The sequence below is a fragment of the Anomaloglossus baeobatrachus genome, chromosome 11, assembly GCF_048569485.1.
Source record: "Anomaloglossus baeobatrachus isolate aAnoBae1 chromosome 11, aAnoBae1.hap1, whole genome shotgun sequence".
NCBI classification, from domain to species: domain Eukaryota; kingdom Metazoa; phylum Chordata; class Amphibia; order Anura; family Aromobatidae; genus Anomaloglossus; species Anomaloglossus baeobatrachus.
Genome location: NC_134363.1, coordinates 145,143,189 through 145,166,194, shown reverse-complemented (window position 1 = coordinate 145,166,194; position 23,006 = coordinate 145,143,189). Strand labels below are relative to the sequence as shown.

Below are 23,006 nucleotides of genomic sequence, written 5' to 3'. Positions count from 1 at the left end.
AAGAAAGTGGAAACAATAAGCAGAGGTACAAAGACAAACATATCTTGAGAGGAGTTCTAGTAGAGATCAGGGCTGGTTTCAGAACGTCCTTAACACACAGGAAATCAATTGAGCACCGACAAGTAACAGGAGAAAATTACTCAGTTATATAGTCCCAATCTGAAAGGCCTGATTGCCAGTCCTCCACAGGTGTGTGGCTCTCATTCCACAAGTCAACTGCACCACCAGCACTGACCACAAGAGGGAGCCCCAAACTGGAAAATGTATTCACAACACCTGGCATCCTAGACTCTTTCCTCCAGAAGAAATAGAATATTTGCACTTGCTCTGTAAGTCCCTTTTATCTGAACTACAGCCAATTAGCATACTTGTTCCCTAAAACCTAAACAAGTAACTGGATCAAAGAATCGGTACCTTTTTTTTAATAATCCTGGCTTTTGTAACCCCTTAACAACTTTTGATGTACATGTACGTCAAATGGCATGTCCCTGTCTTTCATGTGGGCTTGTACAGCAAGCCTGCATCTTTCCCCATACATGACAGCTGATTTGATCACTGGATTAAAGTATGATTTCTTTGTCGCTCCATTGGGAGACCCAGACAATTGGGTGTATAGCTTCTGCCTCCGGAGGCCACACAAAGTATTACACTTTAAAAAGTGTAACCCCTCCCCTCTGCCTATACACCCTCCCGTGCATCACGGGCTCCTCAGTTTTATGCTTTGTGTGGAAGGAGGCACACATCCACTCATGCATTCTCACATTAGTTATATCGGTTGGAAGAAAAGTGGGCCCCCACGGGGCCCCCGACATGTTCCCTTCTCACCCCACTACGTCGGCGGTGTTGTTAAGGTTGAGGTACCCATTGCGGGTACAAAGGCCGGAGCCTCATGCCGTCTCCTTCACCATCCCTTAGCGGCTCTGGGAGAAGTGGGATCCTGAGCGGTCATCCATTTACTGGGACCGTGCTCCCTCCGGCAGACCCTGTGGGAATCTGCCGGACCGGAGTCTATTCAACCTCAGGGACCGGGGCCTGCATCTCAAAGGTACTCTGTGTCCCCATTGGGGACTGTGCAGGGAGCGCACCTTCTTCCCAGACGCTGCGGCAGCTGCTGAATTGAGAAGGCCGGCGGACTTCCGCGCCGACCGTGCCTGCTTGTCGGGCACGGTCTCAAATTTAGTCCCCGGCTTCATCGCGGCCTAGTCGCAAAAATCCCGCCCCCGGGCCTGCCTGTCAGGGGTAAGGGCGGGACTGCCGACCTGACGTCGGATGTGAGGGCCGGACCATCCTGCATGTTTCCTCCCCCCTCACTGATCACTGTGGGGACCCCAGATTCCCGCACTTTCCTGGCTCCGCCCACGGCTCCACTCCTCCCCTGAGAGCTCCGGCAGCCATTTTTTGGCATTCTGCCGGTGGAGGATTCTCAGTGAAGAGCTCTGCAGCTCCGGGGGACCTAAGGCAGGGAATCTGGAGGACACACACACTCCGCTTTTTAGCGGTCGGTAAGCCACACCGGTCACCCGGTGCTGGTCCCCCTAGGGTGCCGGAATAGATACGTATTTATATATATTTCTTTGTCGCTCCATTGGGAGACCCAGACAATTTGGTGTATAGCTTCTGCCTCCGGAGGCCACACAAAGTATTACACTTTAAAAAGTGTAACCCCTCCCCTCTGCTATACACCCTCCCGTGCATCACGGGCTCATCAGTTTTATGCTTTGTGTTGAAGGAGGCACACATGCACACAATGCTCCACATTTTAGTCAGCAGCAGCTGCTGATTATATCGGATGGAAGAAAAGAGGGCCCCTCACAGGGCCCCCGGCATGCTCCCTTCTCACCCCACTGAGTCGGCGGTGTTGTTAAGGTTGAGGTACCCATTGCGGGTACACAGGCAGGAGCCACATGTCGTTTTCCTTCCCCATCCCTTAGGGGCTCTGGGGAAGTGGGATCCTAACCGGTCATCCAGCCACTGGGACCGGGCTCCCTCCGCAGCCCCTGGGGGAATCTGCCGGACAGGAGACTGAGTATCATCAGGGACATGGCCCTGCATCTACAGGTACTCTGTGTCCCCGTTGGGACGGTGCATGAAGCACCTTGGCCTCAGACGCAGCTGCGACTGCGGTGTGGATTTTTTGTCTGGGACTACCGCGCCGACCGTGCCTGTTTGCCGGCCGCGGTTTTTACTTTAGTCCCCGGCTTTTGCGGCCTAGTGTGTTAAACTCCCGCCCCTGAGCCTGCCAGTCAGGGAGAAAGGCGGGACGGTCGGTATGATGCAGACAGTGAGGGCTGGAGCACACTTCGCTGTCCTCCACCCCCCTCACTGATCACTATGGGCCACCAGGTTCCCGCACTTTTGCGGTTCCGCCCACGGCTCTCTCCTCCCCTCGGAACGCCGGCAGCCATTGTTATAATTCTGCCGGTGGAGGATCTCAGAATCTGCTCCACTGCTCTGGGAGAGGGGGATCCTAACCTGTCGCCATGCACTGGGACCGGGCTCCATCCGCAGCCCCTGGGGGATTCTGACGGACAGGAGACTGGACATCATCAGGGACAGAGCCCTGCATCATAAGCCCTGAGGGACGGTGCATGCAGCATCTGTGTTACAAATGCCGCAGCGGTTGCTGAGTGGTTTGTGAGACTGGGACTACCGCGCCGACCGCGCCATGTTTGCCGGCCGCGTTTTTAAATTTAGTCCCCGGCTCTTGCGGCCTAGTACCATATACTCCCGTTCTCGGGCCTGCCAGTCAGGGGTAACGACGGGATGGCCGACTGGACGTCGGCAGGGAGGGCTGGAGCATACGTTGGTATCCTCCTTCCCCCTCACTGAGCGCTGTGGGGCACCAGTTTTCAGGTGCTGACCCCCCTTGGTGCCGCAGTGTATATATATATGTTTATTTATATGGTATATGATCTCACTGTTCGGCAGCATTATTTGCTTTTGGCTGTATACCCTCACTGATTACTCTGTGGACGACATGCTGTTGTCTGCTCTTAAAGAGTAAGGGTGCCAAGGCACTGGCTTATTTTACAACCTGTACCTCTTGTGCGGCTATATTACAGGCAGGTTCCACATACCCTCATTGTGTACAATGCTTGGCCCCGAGGGCACTCACTCAGCCGGAGCCTCCGGCACTGGTGGGACCCTCGGCCAGGTGGTACCGCCGGTCTCCACTGCACAGATGACAGGGACAGAGTTTGCATGTTGGAATCAGCAAATCTCTGAGTAGCTTTCACATTCCAGGACTCAGTCTATGGACAGAGGGTCTGCTAAGATACTGAAAGCCTTGCAGTCCAGACCGAGAACACAGGGCCAGGGAGCTGTGAGTTCATCGCTCCCGGGTCCCTCTGGGTCGGTACAACAAGTGGCTCCTGGGGTAACACCCAGATCCCACGGTGAGAACTCCGTCACGGACCGCGGCCTCTGATAGGCTAAGCGGGCCCGCTGGGAACCTTCCCCGACTTCATCAGGAGTGCGTGTTTCGATCACTCTAACTCCAGAGGGGCCGTCCAGAAGCACAGAACTTTACGGACAAGCGCTTACTAAGCGCCTTATTGACACGCGTTACCCTTTTCCCCCCTGACGTTGTTAAGGGTTGGGCTCAGTGTCACAGGGTGGATTCTCCAGTCTCTAGGCTGGCGGCTAGATCCTTAGTATTAGTGGCAGATGTCCATCTCTCACGAATGCCCTGACAGGCAAATAAAGCTTATGATGAAATCCATCTATGAAGCCATAGTCCCGTCTTTTGCTCCAGCCTTCGCAGCCGTGAGGGCACTCCAAGCTATCTCAGCTTCTCTGGCTGAGATTATTGCGGTTGCACATACCTCTGCCCCGCAGGTTGTGTCCTTCACTTCTCAGGCGTAGGTTTTTTCGTTCTACGCCATGAACGCCGTTCCTGGACTCTGCGAGCTGTACAGCGGTAGCATCCACCAATTCGGTGGCAGTCTGCAGGGCCATGTGGCTACGTGAATGGAAGGCAGGCTCTGCTTCCAAGAAGTTCTTAACCGGTTTGCCATTTTCTGGCGACCGTTTGTTTGGCGAGCAATTGGATGAAGTTACTAGACAGTCCAAGGGAAAGGTCTCGTCCTTGCCCCAGTCCAAAGGTTTCGGTCAGTTCGGTCCTCAGCAAAGTTCCGTTCCTCCACGTCCAACAGGTCAGAGGAGGGCTAGAGGAACTCTTCTGCATGGCGGTCTAAGTCACAAGGCGGCTTCCTCATGACTTCGGCCTCACCAAGACCGCGTCCTCGGTCGGTGGCAGGCTCTCCCGCTTTTGCGACGCCTGGTGGCCACATGTCCAATACCGATGGGTGAGAGACATTCTGTCTCACGGTTACAGGATAGAGCTCTGCTCTCGTCCTCCGACTCGTTTCTTCAAAACATCTCCGCCCCCCGAGCGAGCCGATGCTCTTTTTCAGGCGGTGAACACTCTGAAGCCTCGATGTCACAAGGAGACTTCCTAGCATCATTTGACATCAAGGATGCTTATCTCCATGTGCCGATCGCACCCGAGCTTCAACGCTTTCTGCGTTTCGCCATCAGGGACGAACAAATTCAGTTCGTGGCACTGACATTCGGCCTGGCGACAGCCCCACGGGTCTTCACCAAGGTCATGGCAGCAGTGGTGGCGGTCCTACACTCTCAGGGCCACTCGGTGATCACTTACCTAGAGATCTTCTAGTCAAGACACCCTCCTGGGTGGCATGTCAACACAACCTGACCATTGCTCTGGAGACTCTCCAGGGGTTCGGGTGAATCATCAAATTTCCAAGGTCAAAACTGACACCGACCCAATCACTGACTTGCCTCGGGATGGAGTTTCATACTCTCTCAGCGATAGTGAAGCTTCCGCTGCATAGTCAGCGTTCACTACAGACAGGGGTGCAATCTCTCCTTCGGGCCCAGTCACCCCTTGAGGCGCCTCATGCACTTTCTAAGGAAGATGGTGGCAGCAAGGGAGGCAGTTCCCTTGCGCAGTTTCGTCTGCGTCCGATTCTATCGGACACCGCAAATGGGACAGGAGGTCGACGTCCCTAGACAAGACCGTCTCTCTTTCCCTTGCAGCAAAACCTCTCTTCAGTGGTGTCTTCTTTCCACTTCCTGGGCGAAGGAAAAATCCTTCCGGCCCCCAGCCGGGGCTGTGGTCACGACGGACGCGAGTCTGTCAGGGTGGGGAGCGGTCTTCCTCCACCACTCGGCTCAGGGAACCTGGACTCCGACAGAGTCCTCCCTTCAGATCAATGTTCTGGAGATAAGGGCAGTGGATCTAGCCCTAAAGGTGTTCCAGCGGTGGCTGGAGGGCAGGCAGATCCGAATTCAGTCGGACAACGCCACGGCGGTTGCGTACATCAACCACCAGGGCGGCACACACAGTCGTCAAGCCTTCCGAGCAGTTCGGCGGATTCGGCTGTGGGCGAAAGCCACAGACTCCACCATCTCCGCAGTTCACATCCCGGGCGTAGAAAACTGGGAAGCAGATTTTCTCAGTCGCCAGGGCATGGACGCAGGGGAATGGTCTCTTCACCCGGACGTGTTCTAGAGATCTGTTGCCGCTGGGGAACGCCGGACGTCGATCTAATGGCGTCTCGGCACAACAACAAAGTCCCGGCATTCATGGCTCGGTCCAAGGATCACAGAGCTCTGGCGGCAGACGCGCTAGTTCACGACTGGTCGCAGTTTCGACTGCCTTCTGTATTTCCTCCTCTGGCACTACTGCCCAGAGTGTTACGCAAGATCAGGTCAGACTGTCGCCGCGCCATCCTCGTCGCTCCAGACTGGCCGAGGTGATCGTGGTACCCGGATCTGTGGCACCTCACGGTGGGTCAACCGTGGACACTCCCAGACCGACCAGACTTGCTGCCTCAAGAGCCATATTTCCTTCTGAATTCTGCGGCTCTAAACCTGACTGTGTGGCCATTGAGTCCTGGCTCCTAGCGTCATCAGAGATATCTCCAGATGTCATTGCCACCATGAGACAGGCCAGGAAACCAACGTCCGCCAAGATCTATCACAGGACTTGGAGGATCTTCTTATCCTGGTGCTCTGATCAGGGTTTTACTCCCTGGCCGTTTGCCTTGCCCACTTTTCTTTCCTTCCTTCAATCCGGAATGGACAAGGGCTTGTCTCTCGGCTCTCTCAAGGGACAAGTATCGGCGCTTCCGGTCCCACCTTACAAGCGTCCGTTAACACCCTCGGATCTTAACAGGGTGCTGACGACTCTTCTGAAGCCACTTTTCGAGCCGATGCGGGATCTCTCTATCTCGCCTTTCGCAAAGGGTGGCCTTCCTAGTGGCAGTCACATCACTCAGAAGAGTGTCTCAGCTAGCAGCGTTGTCATGCAAAGCCCCCTTCCTGGTGTTTCACCAGGATAGGGTGGTTCTACGTCCGGTCCCGGACTTTCTCCCTAAGGTATCCCCGTTTCATCTCAATCAGGATATCGTCTTACCCTCTTTGGGTCCGCATCCAGTTCACCAATGTGAAAAGGATTTGCATTTATTAGATCTGGTTAGAGCACTCCGGCTCTACATTTCTCGCACGGCGCCCCTGCGCCGGTCTGATGCGCTCTTGTCCTTATCGCGGGCCAGAGTAAGGGATTTCAGGTTTTCAAGTCAACCTTGGCTCGGTGGATCAAGGAACCGATTCTTGAAGCCTACCGTTCTTTTAGGCTTCCGATTCCTGCAGGGCTGAAGGCCCATTCTTCCAGAGCCGTCGGTGTCCTGGGCATTGCGACACCAGGCTACGGCTCGGCAGGTGTGTCAGGCGGCTACCTGGTCGAGTCTGCACACTTTCACGAAACACTATCAGGTGCATGCCGATGATTCGGCAGATGCCAGCCTAGGTAGGCGACTCCTTCAGGCGGCAGTTGCCCACCTGTAAGAGGGGGCCGTTTTTCGGCTCTTTTTATCGAGGTATTCTTTTACCCACCCAGGGATTGCTTTTGGACATCCCAATTGTCTGGGTCTCCCAATGGAGCGACAAAGAAGAAGGGAATTTTGTTTACTTACCGTAAATTCCTTTTCTTCTAGCTCCTATTGGGAGACCCAGCACCCGCCCCTGTTCCCTTCGGGCTGTTGTTCTTTTGTGTACACATGTTGTTCATGTTGAATTGTTCTTTTGGTTCATGGTTTCAGTTCTCCGAACATCCTTCGGATTGAATTTACCTTAGACCAATTTATAAGTTTCCTCCTTCCTGCTTTGGCACCAAAACTGATGAGCCCGTGATGCACGGGAGGGTGTATAGCAGAGGGGAGGGGTTACACTTTTTAAAGTGTAATACTTTGTGTGGCCTCCGGAGGCAGAAGCTATACACCCAATTGTCTGGGTCTCCCAATAGGAGCTAGAAGAAAAGGAATTTACGGTAAGTAAACAAAATTCCCTTCATTTCTGTTCGGTCGGGCTGTATACCCTTTTTTTGCCCATATACCCTCAGTGATCATTCTCCTAGGAGACAACAGCATGTCGTCCACAAGGAGCAAATCTGTTAAGGCACAGGGTTTTTTTGCGGCCTGTACCTCTTGTGGGGCTATGTTACCTGCGGGTTCCACCTACCCTCACTGTGAGCAATGCTCGACCCCTGTTTTGCTTGCTCAGCTGGAGCCTCTGTCACTAGTGGGCCCCCTCGGCTCATGTAGACCCCCCTGCTTCCCCTGTCCAGGCGGCAGGGACAGAGTTCGCCTCTTTTGCTGAGAAACTCTCTGAGTCACTTTCACAATCCATGGCTCTGTCTATGGACAAATGGTCTGCCAAGCTGCTAGAAGCTTTGCAGTCCAGACCGGTCCTTACACAGGCCCCGGTCCCTGTTGGATCGTCGCCTCCAGGCCCCTCTCGGTCCACGCCGCAGCGCGCTCCCAGGTTGGGCCCTAGGTCTCACGTGGAGGACTCCTGCCCGGACCACAGTCCTAGACAGGCTAAGCGGGCTCGCTGGGAATCTTCCCCGACTTCTTCACGCTGCTCGGGTTCCCAGCTTGAGGACTCTCTGGAGGACGAGGCGGACGTCGCAGCTCAGGGCTCTGACCCTGATGTCGCCCTTAACCTTGATACACCTGAAGGGGACGCCTTAGTGAATGATCTTATCTCGTCCATCAACCAGGTGTTGGATCTTTCTCCCCCGCCTCCTACTGTAGAGGAATCGGCGTCTCAGCAGGAGAAACACCAGTTTCGGTTCCCCAAACGTACACGGAGTGCGTTTTTCGATCACTCTAACTTCAGAGACGCTGTCCAGAAGCCCAGAGCGGTTCCGGACAAGCGCTTTACTAAGCGCCTCACTGACACGCGTTACCCCTTCCCCTCTGAAGTCGTTAAGGGTTGGGCTCAATGTCCCAAGGTGGATCCTCCAGTCTCTAGATTGGCGGCTAGATCTATAGTATCAGTTGCAGATGGCTCATCGCTAAAGGATGCCACTGACAGGCAGATAGAGCTCCTGGTGAAGTCCATCTATGAGGCCACGGGCACGTCTTTTGCCCCGGCCTTTGCAGCCGTGTGGGCACGCCAAGCTATCTCAGCTTGTCTGGCTGAGATTAATGCTGTCACACGTAATTCTGCTCCGCAAGTTGCGTCTTTGACTTCTCAAGCGTCAGCTTTTTCTTCCTACGCCATGAACGCAGTCCTAGACTCTGCTAGCCGTACAGCTGTGGCATCCGCTAACTCTGTGGCAGTCCGCAGGGCCATGTGGCTGCGCGAATGGAAGGCAGACTCTGCCTCCAAGAGGTTCTTAACCGGTTTGCCGTTTTCTGGCGACCGCTTGTTTGGCGAACGATTGGATGAGATTATTAAGGAATCCAAGGGAAAGGACTCCTCCTTACCCCAGTCCAAACCTAAGAGACCTCAGCAACGGAAACCCGCTCAGGCCGACGCACTTTCTTCGTCGCTCCATTGGGAGACCCAGACGATTGGGTGTATAGCTACTGCCTCCGGAGGCCACACAAAGCATTACACTAAAAAGTGTAAGGCCCCTCCCCTTCTGGCTATACACCCCCAGTGGGATCACTGGCTCACCAGTTTTCTGCTTTGTGCGAAGGAGGTCAGACATCCACGCATAGCTCCACTGTTTAGTCAGCAGTAGCTGCTGACTATATCGGATGGAAGAAAAGAGGGCCCATATAGGGCCCCCAGCATGCTCCCTTCTCACCCCGCTGGTGGTTTGTAAGGTTGAGGTACCTATTGCTGGTACGGCGACTGGAGCCCACATGCTGTTTTCCTTCCACATCCCCCTGAGGGGCTCTGAGGAAGTGGGATCTTACCGGCCCCAAAGCCCTGAGGCCGGGCTCCATCCACAGACCCATTGAACCTGCTGGATACGGAGCTGGGTACCGTTCAGGGACATGGCCCTGCAACATTCAGGTACTCTGTGTCCCCGTACACACAGGCACAGCACACTCCAGACTTGCTGGGTGTGCTAGTGCGCCGGGGACAGTAAAGGGTTACAGTCACTGCAGCCTAGCTGAGTGACTTTATGTATGGGGAACTACCGCGCCGGACGCTCGGGAGCGGCGGCGCGGCTGGGACTTGTAGTGCGCCGGGGACTTAGCGCCGACCGCGCTTTTACGGCGGCGGCGCTTATAAATCCAGTCCCCGGCTTTTGCGGCCTAGCTCCGCTTCGTTCCCGCCCCCACCCTGTCAATCAGGGTAGGGGAGAGACGCTGTACAATCAGCAGCGCCGAGGGCTGGAGCCTTATTTACATGCTCCAGCCCTCTCACTGGACACTGTGGGACGCCGGTTTCCCGCTCTGACTTGGGGGCACGCCCACGGCCCGCCCCTACTCACACGAGCTGGAGAAGGACGCCGGCAGCCATTCCTGCAGTCCGAGCTGGGAGATCGGACTCTGGGCAACCAGGCACAGGACTAGGGCGACCACACACCCGCTTATAGGCGGGCGGTAAGCGGCACCTGAAGTGCTGACCCCACTAAATACCGCAGTTGTCCATTTGTATTTTATGCTTACACTGCATAGGTCGCTATTTTTGGCTATATGCCCTCTTAGATGGCGACACATCAGCTGCAGGAAAGCAGGGGTGCTAAGGCACAGGCTTTCTATGCTGCTTGTACTGCATGTACTGAAGTGTTCATGTGTATTTATGCTTGTATGCTATACACTGCACTGTACGGTCCCTAGTCTGGGCTATTTTCGCCTAGAATGACTAGACTACAGCAGCAGAAAAGCAGGGGTGCTGAGGCACAGGTTTTTTCTATGCTGCTTGTATTGCAGGGGTTGCAGTGTTCATTTGTACTTATGCTTGTATGATATACATTGCACTGTATGGTCGATATTCTGGGCTATATTCCCCTAGATGGCTAGTCTACAGCAGCAGAAAAGCAGGGGTGCCAAGGCACAGGCTTTCTATGCTGCTTGTATTGCATGTGCTGCAGTGTTCATTGTACTTTATGCTTGTATGCTATACATTGCATTGTACGGTCGCCATTCTTGGCTCTATGTCCTAGATGCCTAGTCGGCAGCAGCACATAAGCAACACAGGCTTTCGATGCTGTTTTTACTGCATGTGATACTGTTCCACGGCACTGAACCCCATTGTGTGCAATGCTCCCCTGGAGCACTTGGTCAGCCGGGGTCTCTACTAGACGTGGCCAAAGGAACCACCTGTCAACCCTGTCCAAGGACAGGCATGGAGTTGCAATGGGATAGAGACTTGCAGTCCGGACAGGCCATGGGCAATCTGGATCATTGCTCCCTGGCCACCCTCATTGGGAATAAAATCGGTGCTCCGGGGGGGGGGGGTCCCAGGAGGCTCTCTGTATGATGAGGCAGACGTAGCTCATCAGGACTTTGATCCTGACAACGCTCTCAATCCGGATACACCGGAGGGTGACGCCATAAGGAATGATCCTATAGCGTCCATCAATGGAATGTTGGATCTTTCTCCCTCAGCTCCCCCAGCGGAGGAGTCAGCTTCACAGCAGGAGAAGTCCCATTTCAGTAGCTCAAACGTATATTGAGTATTTTTCTGGCCACGCTGACTTCAGAGAAGCAGTCCAGGAACACCACGCTTACCAGATAAGCGTTTTCTCCAAACGTATTAAGGATACACGTTATCCTTTTCCCCCTGACGTGGTCAAGCGCGGGACCCAGGGTCCAAAGGTGGATTCTCCAATCTCCAGGCTTGCGGCTAGAGCTATAGTTGCAGTGGAGATGGGACTTCACTTAAAGATGCCAGACAGATGGACTCTGGTTGAAATCTGTCTATGAGGCTATCGGCGTGTCGGTTGCTCCGGCATTTACAGCCGTATGGGCACCCTAAGCTTTTCAGCTGTTCTTGCACAGCTGGTCTTGAGCATATGTACATTTGTGCCGCAGGGGCGTCCGTAACCTCGCAATGTCTGCATTGCGACTTACCCTATTAATGCTGTCCTGGAAGGACAGTCGAGGTTTCGGTCCTTCCCAAGCTCGGGCAGGTCCCAATTGTCCTCGTCCAAAAGAGCTGAAAAGCCTCAGAGGGGCTCAGTTTCCGGGGGCTCAATCACGCCCAAGGAAGGCAGCCGGAGGAACCGCTACCAAGGCGGTCTCCTCACGACTCTCAGCTCTCTCATCTCTCCGCATCCGCGGTTGATGGCAGACTCGCTCGCCTTTGGCGACATTTAGCTGCCACAGGTCATAGACCGGTGGGTGAGGGACATTGTGCCCACGTGCACAGGACAGAGTTCTGTTCTCGTCCTCCGACTCGATTCTTCAGAACCTCCCCACCGAGCCGATGCTCTTCTGCAGGCAGAAGGAGTGGTAATCCCTGTTCCTCTTCAGGAACGAGACACGGTTTTCCTCCAATCTGGTTGTGGTGCCAAAAAAGGATGGCTCTTTCCGTTCCGTTCTGGACCTAAAACTGCTCAACAAGCACGTGGAGGCCAGGCGGTTCCGGATGAAACCCTCCGCTCCGTCATTGCCTCAATGTCTCAAGGATATTTCCTAGCATCAATAGACATCAAAGATGCTTATCTCCACGTGCCGATTGCTACAGAGCACCAATGTTTTCTACGTTTCGTGATGGGAGACGACCATCTTCAGTTCGTAGCTCTGCCATTCGGTCTGGCGACAACCCCACGGGTGTTCACCAAGGTCATGGCGGCAGTGGTAGCAGTCTTGCACTCACAGGGACACTCTGTGATCCCTTACTTGGACGATCTACTTGTCAAGGCACCCTCTCAAGAGGCATGCCAACTCAGCCTGAATGTTGCGCTGGAGACTCTCCAGACGTTCGGGTGGATCATCGACTTCTCAAAGTCAAACCTGTCACCGACCCAATCACTAACGTATCTTGGCATGGAGTTTCATACCCTCTCAGCGCTAGTGAAGCTTCCGCTGGACAAGCAGCGGTCACTACAGACTGGGGTGCAGACTCTCCGTCAAGGTCAGTCGCACTCCTTAAGACGCCTCATGCACTTCCTCGGGAAGATGGTGGCGGCAATGGAGGCGGTTCCGTTTGCGCAGTTTCATCTGCGTCCTCTTATTGGGACATTCTCCGCCAATGGGACGGGAAGTCAACATCCCTGAACAGGAAAGTATCCTTTTCACAGAAGGACTCTCTGCAATGGTGGCTTCTTCCCACCTCATTATCACAGGGAAGATCCTTCCTACCACCGTCTTGGGCGGTAGTCACGACAGACGCGAGTCTGTCAGGGTGGGGAGCAGTTTTTCTCCACCACAGGGCTCAGGGTACGTGGACTCAGCAGGAGTCCACCCTTCAGATCCATGTTCTGGAAATCAGAGCAGTGTATCTTGCCCTACTAGCCTTCCAGCAGTGGCTGGAAGGAAAGCAGATCCGAATTCAGTCGGACAACTCCACAGCGGTGGCATACATCAATCACCAAGGAGGGACACGCAGTCGGCAAGCCTTCCAGGAAGTCCGGCGGATTCTGACGTGGGTGGAAGCCACGGCCTCCACCGTATCCGCAGTTCACATCCCCGGTGTAGAAAACTGGGAAGCAGACTTCCTCAGCCGCCAGGGCATGGACGCAGGGGAATGGTCCCTTCACCCGGACGTGTTTCAGGAAATCTGTAGCCGCTGGGGAAGGCCGGACGTCGACCTAATGGCGTCCAGGCACAACAACAAGGTCCCAACCTTCATAGCACGGTCTCGCGATCACAGAACTCTGGCGGCAGACGCCTTAGTGCAAGATTGGTCGCAGTTCCGGCTCCCTTATGTGTTTCCACCTCTGGCACTCTTGCCCAGAGTGCTACGCAAGATCAGATCCGACTGCAGCCGCATCATACTCGTCGCCCCAGACTGGCCAAGGAGGGCGTGGTATCCGGATCTGTGGCATCTCACGGTCGGCCAACCGTCGGCACTACCAGACCGACCAGACTTACTGTCCCAAGGGCCTTTTTTCCATCGGAATTCTGCGGCCCTGAACCTGACTGTGTGGCCATTGAGTCCTGGATCCTAGGGTCTTCAGGATTATCCCAAGGGGTCGTTGCCACCATGAGACAGGCTAGGAAGCCCACGTCCGCTAAGATCTACCACAGAACGTGGAGGATATTCTTATCCTGGTGCTCTGCTCAGGGAGTGTCTCCCTGGCCTTTTGCATTGCCTACCTTTCTTTCTTTCCTGCAATCTGGGTTAGAAAAAGGTTTGTCGCTCGGCTCCCTTAAAGGGCAAGTCTCGGCGCTATCCGTCTTTTTTCAAAAGCGTCTAGCACGACTTCCTAAGGTGCGCACGTTCCTGCAGGGGGTTTGTCATATTGTACCCCCGTACAAGCGGCCGTTAGATCCATGGGATCTGAACAGGGTACTAGTTGCCCTCCAGAAGCCGCCCTTCGAGCCTCTGAGGGAGGTTTCACTTTCTAGACTATCACAGAAAGTGGCTTTTCTGGTAGCGATCACATCTCCTCGGAGAGTGTCTGAGCTAGCAGCGCTGTCATCCAAGGCTCCTTTCCTGGTCTTCCACCAGGACAAGGTAGTGCTGCGCCCCATTCAGGAGTTTCTCCCGAAGGTGGTATCCTCTTTTCATCTTAATCAGGATATCTCTTTGCCTTCTTTTTGTCCTCATGCAGTTCATCGGTATGAGAAGAATTTACATTTGTTAGATCTGGTGAGAGCACTCAGAATCTACATTTCCCGCACGGCGCCCCTGCGCCGCTCCGATGCACTCTTTGCCCTTGTCGCTGGTAAGCGCAAAGGGTCGCAGGCTTCCAAAGCCACCCTGGCTCGATGGATCAAAGAACCAATTCTTGAAGCCTACCGTTCTGCTGGGCTTCCGGTTCCATCAGGGCTGAAGGCCCATTCTACCAGAGCCGTGGGTGCGTCCTGGGCATTGCGACACCAGGCTACGGCTCAACAGGTGTGCCAGGCAGCTACCTGGTCGAGTCTGCACACTTTCACCAAACATTATCAGGTGCATACCTATGCTTCGGCGGACGCCAGCCTAGGTAGAAGAGTCCTGCAGGCGGCAGTTGCCTCCCCGTAGGGGAGGGCTGTCTTCGCAGCTCTAACATAAGGTATTTCTTTACCCACCCAGGGACAGCTTTTGGACGTCCCAATCGTCTGGGTCTCCCAATGGAGCGACGAAGAAGAAGGGAATTTTGTTACTTACCGTAAATTCCTTTTCTTCTAGCTCCTATTGGGAGACCCAGCACCCGCCCTGTTGTCCTTCGGGATTTTTGGGTTTTTTCGGGTACACATGTTGTTCATGTTGAACGGTTTTTCAGTTCTCCGATGTTACTCGGAGTGAATTTGTTTAACCAAGTTATTGGCTTTCCTCCTTCTTGCTTTTGCACTAAAACTGGTGAGCCAGTGATCCCACTGGGGGTGTATAGCCAGAAGGGGAGGGGCCTTACACTTTTTAGTGTAATGCTTTGTGTGGCCTCCGGAGGCAGTAGCTATACACCCAATCGTCTGGGTCTCCCAATAGGAGCTAGAAGAAAAGGAATTTACGGTAAGTAACAAAATTCCCTTCTTTTCAGGCAGTGGACGCTCTGAAGACAGAAGGAGTTGTGATCCCCGTTCCCCTTCAGGAACGTGGTCGCGGCTTTTACTCCAACTTGTTCGTGGTGCCAAAAAAGGATGGATCATTCCGTCCCGTTCTGGACCTCAAACTACTCAACAGACATGTGAAAACCAGACGGTTTCGGATGGAATCTCTCCGCTCGGTCATCGCCTCGATGTCACAAGGAGACTTCCTAGCATCGATCAACATCAAGGATGCTTATCTCCACGTGCCGATCGCACCCGAACATCAACGCTTCTTGCGTTTCGCCATCGGGGACGAACACCTTTAGTTCGTGGCATTGCCTTTCGGCCTGGCGACAGCCCCACAGGTTTTCACCAAAGTCATGGCATCCATTGTGGCGGTCCTTCACTCTCAGGGCCACTCGGTGATTCCCTACTTAGACGATCTCCTAGTCAGGGCCCCTTCTCGGGTGGCAGGCAGGGGTGCAATCTCTTCTTCGGGGTCAGTCACACCCCTTAAGGCACCTCATGCACTTCCTGGGGAAGATGGTGGCAGCGATGGAGGCAGTGCCGTTCGCGCAATTCCATCTGCGGCTACTCCAATGGGACATTCTCCGCAAATGGGACAGGAGGTCGACTTCCCTCGACAGGAACGTCTCTCTTTCCCTTGCAACCAAGACGTCTTTTCAGTGGTGGCTCCTTCCCAATTCTCTATCGCAGGGAAAATCCTTCCTACCCCCAACCTGGGCTGTGGTCACCACGGACGCGAGCCTGTCAGGGTGGAGAGCGGTTTTTCTTCACCACAGGGCTTAGGGAACCTGGACTCCGATAGAGTCTTCCCTTCAGATCAATGTCCTGGAGATAAGGGCAGTGTATCTAGCCCTATTGGCTTTCCATCGGTGGCTGGAGGGCAGGCAGATCCGTATCCAGTCGGACAACGCCACTGCCGTCGCATACATCAACCACCAAGGCGGCACTCGCAGTTGTCAAGCCTTCCAGGAAGTCCGGCGGATTCTGCAGTGGGTGGAAGCCACAGCCTCCACCATCTCCGCAGTTCACATCCCGGGCGTAGAAAAGTGGGAAGCAGATGCAGATTTTCTCAGTCGTCAGGGCATGGATGCGGGGGAATGGTCTCTGCACCCAGAAGTGTTTCGAGAGATCTGTCGCCGCTGGGGAACGCCGGACGTCGATCTCATGGCGTCACGGCACAACAACAAAGTCCCGGCATTCATGGCTCGGTCTCAGGATCACAGAGCTCTGGCGGCGGACGCGTTAGTTCAGGATTGGTCGCAGTTTCGACTGCATTATGTGTTTCCTCCTCTGGCGATGCTGCCCAGAGTGTTACGCAAGATCAGGTCCGACTGCCGTCGCGCCATTCTCGTCGCTCCAGACTGGCCGAGGTGGTCGTGGTACCCGGATCTGTGGCATTTCACGGTGGGTCAACCGTGGGCGCTTCCAGACCGCCCAGACTTGCTGTCACAAGGCCCGTTTTTCCATCTGAATTCTGTGGCCCTCAACCTGACTGTGTGGCCATTGAGTCCTGGCTCCTAGCGTCTTCAGGGTTATCTCAGGATGTCATTGCCACCATGAGACAGGCCAGGAAGCCAACGTCCGCCAAGATCTATTACAGGTCTTGGCAAATCTTCTTATCCTGGTGCTCTGATAACGGTTTTCCTCCATGGCCGTTTGCCTTACCCACTTTTCTTTCATTCCTTCAATCCGGAATGGACAAGGGTTTGTCACTCGGCTCTCTCAAGGGCCAAGTATCGGCGCTCTCCGTATTTTTTCAAAAGCGCCTAGCCAGGCTTCCGCAGGTCCGCATGTTCCTGCAGGGAGTTTGCCACATAGTCCCACCTTACAAACGTCCGCTGGAACCCTGGGACCTTAACAGGGTGCTAACGGCTCTTCAGAAACCACCTTTCGAGCCGCTGCGGGATGTCTCTTTATCACGTCTTTTGCAGAAGGTGGCCTTTCTCGTGGCAGTTACATCACTCCGGAGAGTGTCTGAGCTTGCAGCGCTGTCATGCAAAGCCCCCTTCCTGGTGTTTCACCAGGATAAGGTGGTTCTGCGTCCGGTCCCGGATTTTCTCCCTAAGGTGGTATCTCCTTTTCATCTCAATCAAGATATCTCCTTGCCTTCATTTTGCCCTAATCCAATTCACCAATGTGAAAAGGATTTGCACTCTTTGGATCTGGTGAGAGCACTCCGACTCTACGTGTCTCGCACGGCGCCCCTGCGCCGTTCAGATGCGCTCTTTGTCCTTGTCGCTGGCCAGCGTAAGGGTTTGCAGGCTTCCAAGTCAACCTTGGCTCGGTGGATCAAGGATCCGATTCTCGAAGCCTACCATTCTTCTGGGCTTCCGCTTCCTTCAGGGCTGAAAGCCCATTCTACCAGAGCCGTGGGTGCGTCCTGGGCATTGCGGCACCGGGCTACGGCTCAGCAGGTGTGTCAGGCAGCTACGTGGTCTAGTCTGCACACTTTCACGAAACACTATCAAGTGCACACCTATGCTTCGGCAGACGCCAGTCTAGGTAGGCGAGTCCTTCAGGCGGCGGTTGCCCACCTGTAAGAGGGGGCCATTTCGGCTCTTTTTATTGAGGTATTCTTTTACCCACCCAGGGACTGCTTTTGGACGTCCCAATTGTCTGGGTCTCCCAATGGAGCGACAAAGAAGGGAATTTTGTTTACTTACCGTAAATTCCTTTTCTTTGTCGCTCCATTGGGAGACCCAGACAATTGGGTGTATAGCTACTGCCTCCGGAGGCCACACAAAGTATTACACTTAAAAGTGTAAACCCCTCCCCTCTGCTATACACCCTCCCGTGCATCACGGGCTCCTCAGTTTTTATGCTTTGTGCGAAGGAGGCACACATGCACGCATAGCTCCACATCTTAGTCAGCAGCAGCTGCTGACTATGTCGGATGGAAGAAAAGAGGGCCCATATTAGGGCCCCCAGCATGCTCCCTTCTCACCCCACTCTGGTCGGCGGTGTTGTTAAGGTTGAGGTACCCATTGCGGGTACAGAGGCGGGAGCCCTCATGCTGTTTTCCTTCCCCATCCCTTTAGGGCTCTGGGTGAAGTGGGATCCTAATCGGTCTCCAGGCACAGGGGACCGTGCTCCCTCCGCAGCCCCTGGGGAATCTGCTGGACAGGAGCCGGGTATCGTCAGGGACAAGGCCCTGCTACTGTGAGGTACTCTGTGTCCCCGTGGGGACCGCGCATGGAGCGCTGGTGCCATATACACTGCAGCACTGCTGGGTGTGTTAGTGCGCCGGGGGACCACCGCGCCGGCGCCCACGGCCCCCTCCTTCCCACAGAGCGCCGGCAGCCATTACTGTCAGCACTTCTGACGCTGGAGAGGAGAGACACCAGGGAGGCCCAGGCAGGGATTCTGGTGATCACATATATCTATACATGTATGGTCGCACTGTTGAATTTTGGCTACTCCAGGAGAAGCCTTACAGTCCTCCCGGGCACTGTTCAATCATTACCGCCCCCGGACCTGCCAGTCAGGGGGAAGGGCGGGACAGTCGGGCTGACGCCGACAGTGAGGGCCGGAGCACACTTCGCTGTCCTCCGCCCCCCTCACTATTCACGCTACGGCACTGATCCCCGCAAGGTACTCAGTGTCCCCTTAGGGACGGTGCAGAGAGCACCTTCGCCTCAGACTTGGCGACTACCGCGCCGACCGCGCCTGCTGGCCGGCTGCGGTCTGTAACTTTAGCTCCCGGCTTTTGCGGCCTAGCGCCTTAAACTCCCGCCCCTGGCCCTGCCAGTCAGGGGGAAGGGCGGGACGGTCAGTCGGAGGCTAGCAGTGACGGCTGGAGCACACTTGGCTGTCCTCCGCCCCCCTCACGTTTCACTCAGGGCACCAGATTCCCGCACTTTTGGGGTTACGCCCACGGCTCCCCCATCCACTGTACGCCGACAGCCATGTTTTCAGCAGCACATACTGCTTCAGGGTCGGTACACCAGGGGGCTTCTTCTCGATGCTGGGCCCCCTAGAGTGATGAACTGTATATGTGATGCACTGTATATATGGATATATATAATGTTTGTATGCAGTTTCACAGTTCGGCGGTACATATGTATCCTCAGTGATTACTGTGAACATTGCTCGGGCCATGTGGCTCTCGCTCAGCCGGTGTCGGGGGCACTGTTGAGCTTCGCCGGCGTTCCCTGTCCAGGCGGCAGGGACAGAGTTACAGCTTGCTGAGAAACTCTCTGGGTCATTTTCACTATCCATGTCTCAGGCTATGGACAAATGGTCGGCTAAGAGACTAGGAGTTTGCAGTCCAGCCCGGCCCCTTACACAGGCCCCGGGCACTGCGGGATCGCCCCAGGCCTCTATCGGTCTGCGACGAAGCGTGTTCCTGGGGTGGCCTCTTGTTATTACGTGGTGAACTCCAGCACGAACCGCAGTCCCAGTCAGGCTAAGCAGCCTTGCTTGGAATCTTCCCCGACTTCTTCAAGGGTCTCAGCTTGAGGACCCTCTAGAGGATGGGGTGGAGGTCGCAACCCAGGACTCTGTCCGGACGTGGCTCTCAAGGCTTCACAGATACTGTCCAGAAGCACAGAACGCCTTATAACACACGTTGTCCCTTCCCCTCTGACGTTGTTCAGGTTTGGGCTCAGTGTCATAAAGGGCCCTCCAGTCTCTTGACCGGCGGCTAGATCTGTAGTAGCAATGGCTGGCGGGCCCACGCTCAAGAATGCCACGGACAGACAGAACTCCTAATGAGATCCATCTATGAAGCCATAGGCGCGTCCGTTGCCCCAGCCTTTGCAGGGGTGGGCACTCCAGGCTATTTCAGCTGCTCTGCTCAGATCAATGCGGTCATCCTGTGCTTCGCAATTAGCGTCTTTGACATCTCAGGCGGTGGTATTTTCATCCTCCGCCGTGCACAGAGAACCTTTTCTGCATGGCGGTCCAGGTCAGAGGAGTGGTCCCCACATGTCCAAGAACGATGTAGGAGACATTCTGTCTTACGGTCACAGGATAGAGCTCAGTTCTCGTCCTCCGACTCGTTGCTTCAGAGCATCTCCGTCCCCCGAACGAGCCGATGCACGTTTCCAGGCGGTGAACACTCCGAAGGCAGGAGGAGTTGCGATCCTCGTTCCCATTCAAGAACGTAGTCGCGGCTTTTTACTCCAGCTTGTTCGTGGTACCAGATAGGACGGATCACTCCGCCCTGTTCTGGACTTCACACTGCTCAACGGACAGAGAACCTGACGGTTCCGGATGGAATCTCTCCGCTTGCCATCGCCTTTGATGGCCCAAGGAGGCTTCCTAGCATCAATCGACATCAGGGATGTTTATCTCCACGTGCCGATTGTACCAGAATATCAGCGCTTCCTACGCTTCGCCATAGGGAACGAACACTTTCTGTTCGTGGCACTAACTGCCGGCCTGGTGACAGCCCTACGGGCCTTCACCAAGGTCATGACAACGGTGGTAGCGGTCCTACTCTCTCAGGCAATCTGCTGGTCAAGGCCCCCTCTCGGGTGGCATGCCAACACAGCTTCCGCTGGACAAACAGCGTTCACTACTGACAGGGGTGCAATCGTTCCTTCGAGCCCAGTCACACCCTTTGAGGCGCCTCATGCACTTCCTAGAGAAGTTGGTGGCAGCAATGGAGGCAGCTCCGTTTGCGCAGATTCATCTGCGCACACTTTATTGGGACTTTCTCCGCAAATGGGACAGCAAATCGACGTCCCTCGACAAGAACGTTGCTCCTTCTCGGGCAGCCATGGCCTCCCTTCAGTGGTGGCTTCTTCCCACTCTTGTCGAAGGAAAAATCCTTCCTGCCCACATCCTGGGCTGTGGTCACGGCGGATGCGAGTCTGTCAGGGAGTCTTCCTCCGCCACAGGGCTCAGGGTACATGGACTCAGCAGAGTCCTCCCTCCAATTCAATGTTCTGGAGGTAAGGGCAGTGTTCTAGCCCTTAAAGCGTTCCAGCCATGGCTGGAAGGCAGGCAGATCCGAATTCAGTCGGACAACGCCACGGCGGTGGCATACATCAACCACCAAGGCGGCACAAGCAGTCGGCAAGCCTTCCAGCAAGTCCGGCGGATCCTGCTGTGGGTGGAAGCCACAGCCTCCACCATCTCCGCAGTTCACATCCCGGGCGTAGAAAACTGGGAAGCAGACTTTCTCAGTCGCCAGGACATGGACGCAGGGGAATGGTCTCTTCGACCGGACGTGTTTCAAGAGATTTGTTGCCGCTGGGGGAAGCCGGACGTTGACCTATTGGCGTCCCGGCACAACAACAAGGTCCCGGCATTCATGGCACGTTCTCAAGATCACAGAGCTCTGGCGGCAGACGCATTAGTTCAGGATTGGTCGCAGTTTCCACTGCCTCACGTATTTCTCCTCTGGCACTGCTGCCCAGAGCGTTCCGCAGGATCAGATCCGACTGCCGCCGCGCCATCCTCGTCGCTCCAGACTGGCCGAGGAGGTCGTGGTACACGGATCTGTGGCATCTCACGGTAGGCCAACCGTGGACACTACCAGACCGGCCAGCCTTGCTGTCTCAAGGGCTGTTTTTTCCATCTGAATGCTGCGGCCCTCAACCTGACTGCGTAGCCATTGAGTCCTGGATCCTAGCGTCTTCAGGGTTATCTCAAGAGGTCATTGCCACTATGAGACAAGCCAGGAAACCAACGTCCGCCAAGATCTACCACAGGACGTGGAAGATCTTCTTATCCTGGTGCTCTGATCAGAGTTTTACTCTCTGGCCATTCGCCTTGCCCACTTTCTGTCCTTCCTTCAATCCGGAATGGAAAAGGGGTTGTCTCTCGGTTCCCTCAAGGGACAAGTTTCGGCGCTTTCTGTGTTGTTTTCAAAAGCGTCTAGCCAAACTCCCTCAGGTACACACGTTCCTGCAGGGGGTTTGCCACATAGTCCCTCCTTACAAGCGTCGGCTAGAACCCTGGGATCGGAACAGGGTGATACCGGCTCTTCAGAAACCACCCTTCGAGCCAATGATTGATATTCTTTTCCACGACTTTCGCAGAAGGTGGTCTTCCTAGTGGCAGTCACGTCACTCCGCAGAGTGTCGGACATAGCAGCGCTGTCATGCAAAGCCCCCCTTCCTGGTGTTTCAACAGGACAAGGTGGTTCTGCGTCCGGTTCCGGAATTTCTCCCGAAGGTGGTATCCTCTGTTCATCTCAATCAGGATATCTTCTTACCTTCTTTTTGTTCTCATCCGGTTCACCAATGTGAAAAGGATTTGCACTTGTTAGGTCTGGTGAGAGCACTCAGACTCTAATTTCTCGTACGGCGCCCCTGCGCCGCTCGGATGCGCTCTTTGTCCTTGTCGCTGGCCAGCGTAAAGGGTCGCAAGCTCCCAAGTCAACTTGGCTCGGTGGATCAAGGAACCAATTCTTGATGCCTACCGTTCTGCTGGGCTTCCGGTTCCTTCAAGGCTGAAGGCCCATTCTGCCAGAGCCGTGGGTGCGTCCTGGGCGTTACTGCACCAGGCTACGGCTCAGCAGGTGTGTCAGGCGACTGCCTGGTCGAGTCTGCACGCCTTCACGGAGCACTATCTAGTGCATACCTACGCTCGGCAGATGCCAGCTTAGGTAGGCGAGTCCTTCAGGCGGCGGTTGTCCACCTGTAGGAAGGAGCCGTTTTACGGCTCTTTTACCGAGGTATTCTTTTACCCACCCAAGGACTGCTTTTGGACGTCCCAATTGTCTGGGTCTCCCAATGGAGCGACAAAGAAGAAGGGAATTTTGTTTACTTACCGTAAATTCCTTTTCTTCTAGCTCCAATTGGGAGACCCAGCACCCGCCCCTGTTCCCTTCGGGCTATTATTTCTTGTGTACACATGTTGTGCAGATTGAATTGTTCTTGGTCATGGTTTCAGTTCTCCGAACATCCTTCGGATTGAATTTACCTTAGACCAATTTATAAGTTTCCTCCTTCCTGCTTTTGCACCAAAACTGAGGAGCCCGTGATGCACGGGAGGGTGTATAGCAGAGGGGAGGGGTTTACACTTTTAAGTGTAATACTTTGTGTGGCCTCCGGAGGCAGTAGCTATACACCCAATTGTCTGGGTCTCCCAATTGGAGCTAGAAGAAAAGGAATTTACGGTAAGTAAACAAAATTC

General features: G+C 54.7%; 1 protein-coding gene across 1 annotated transcript in view; it reads left to right on the top strand.

Moving 5' to 3' along the window:
* The window catches only part of UTP3 (UTP3 small subunit processome component), a 98,528-nt gene that overhangs the window by 42,200 nt on the left and 33,322 nt on the right, over positions 1 to 23,006 (top strand).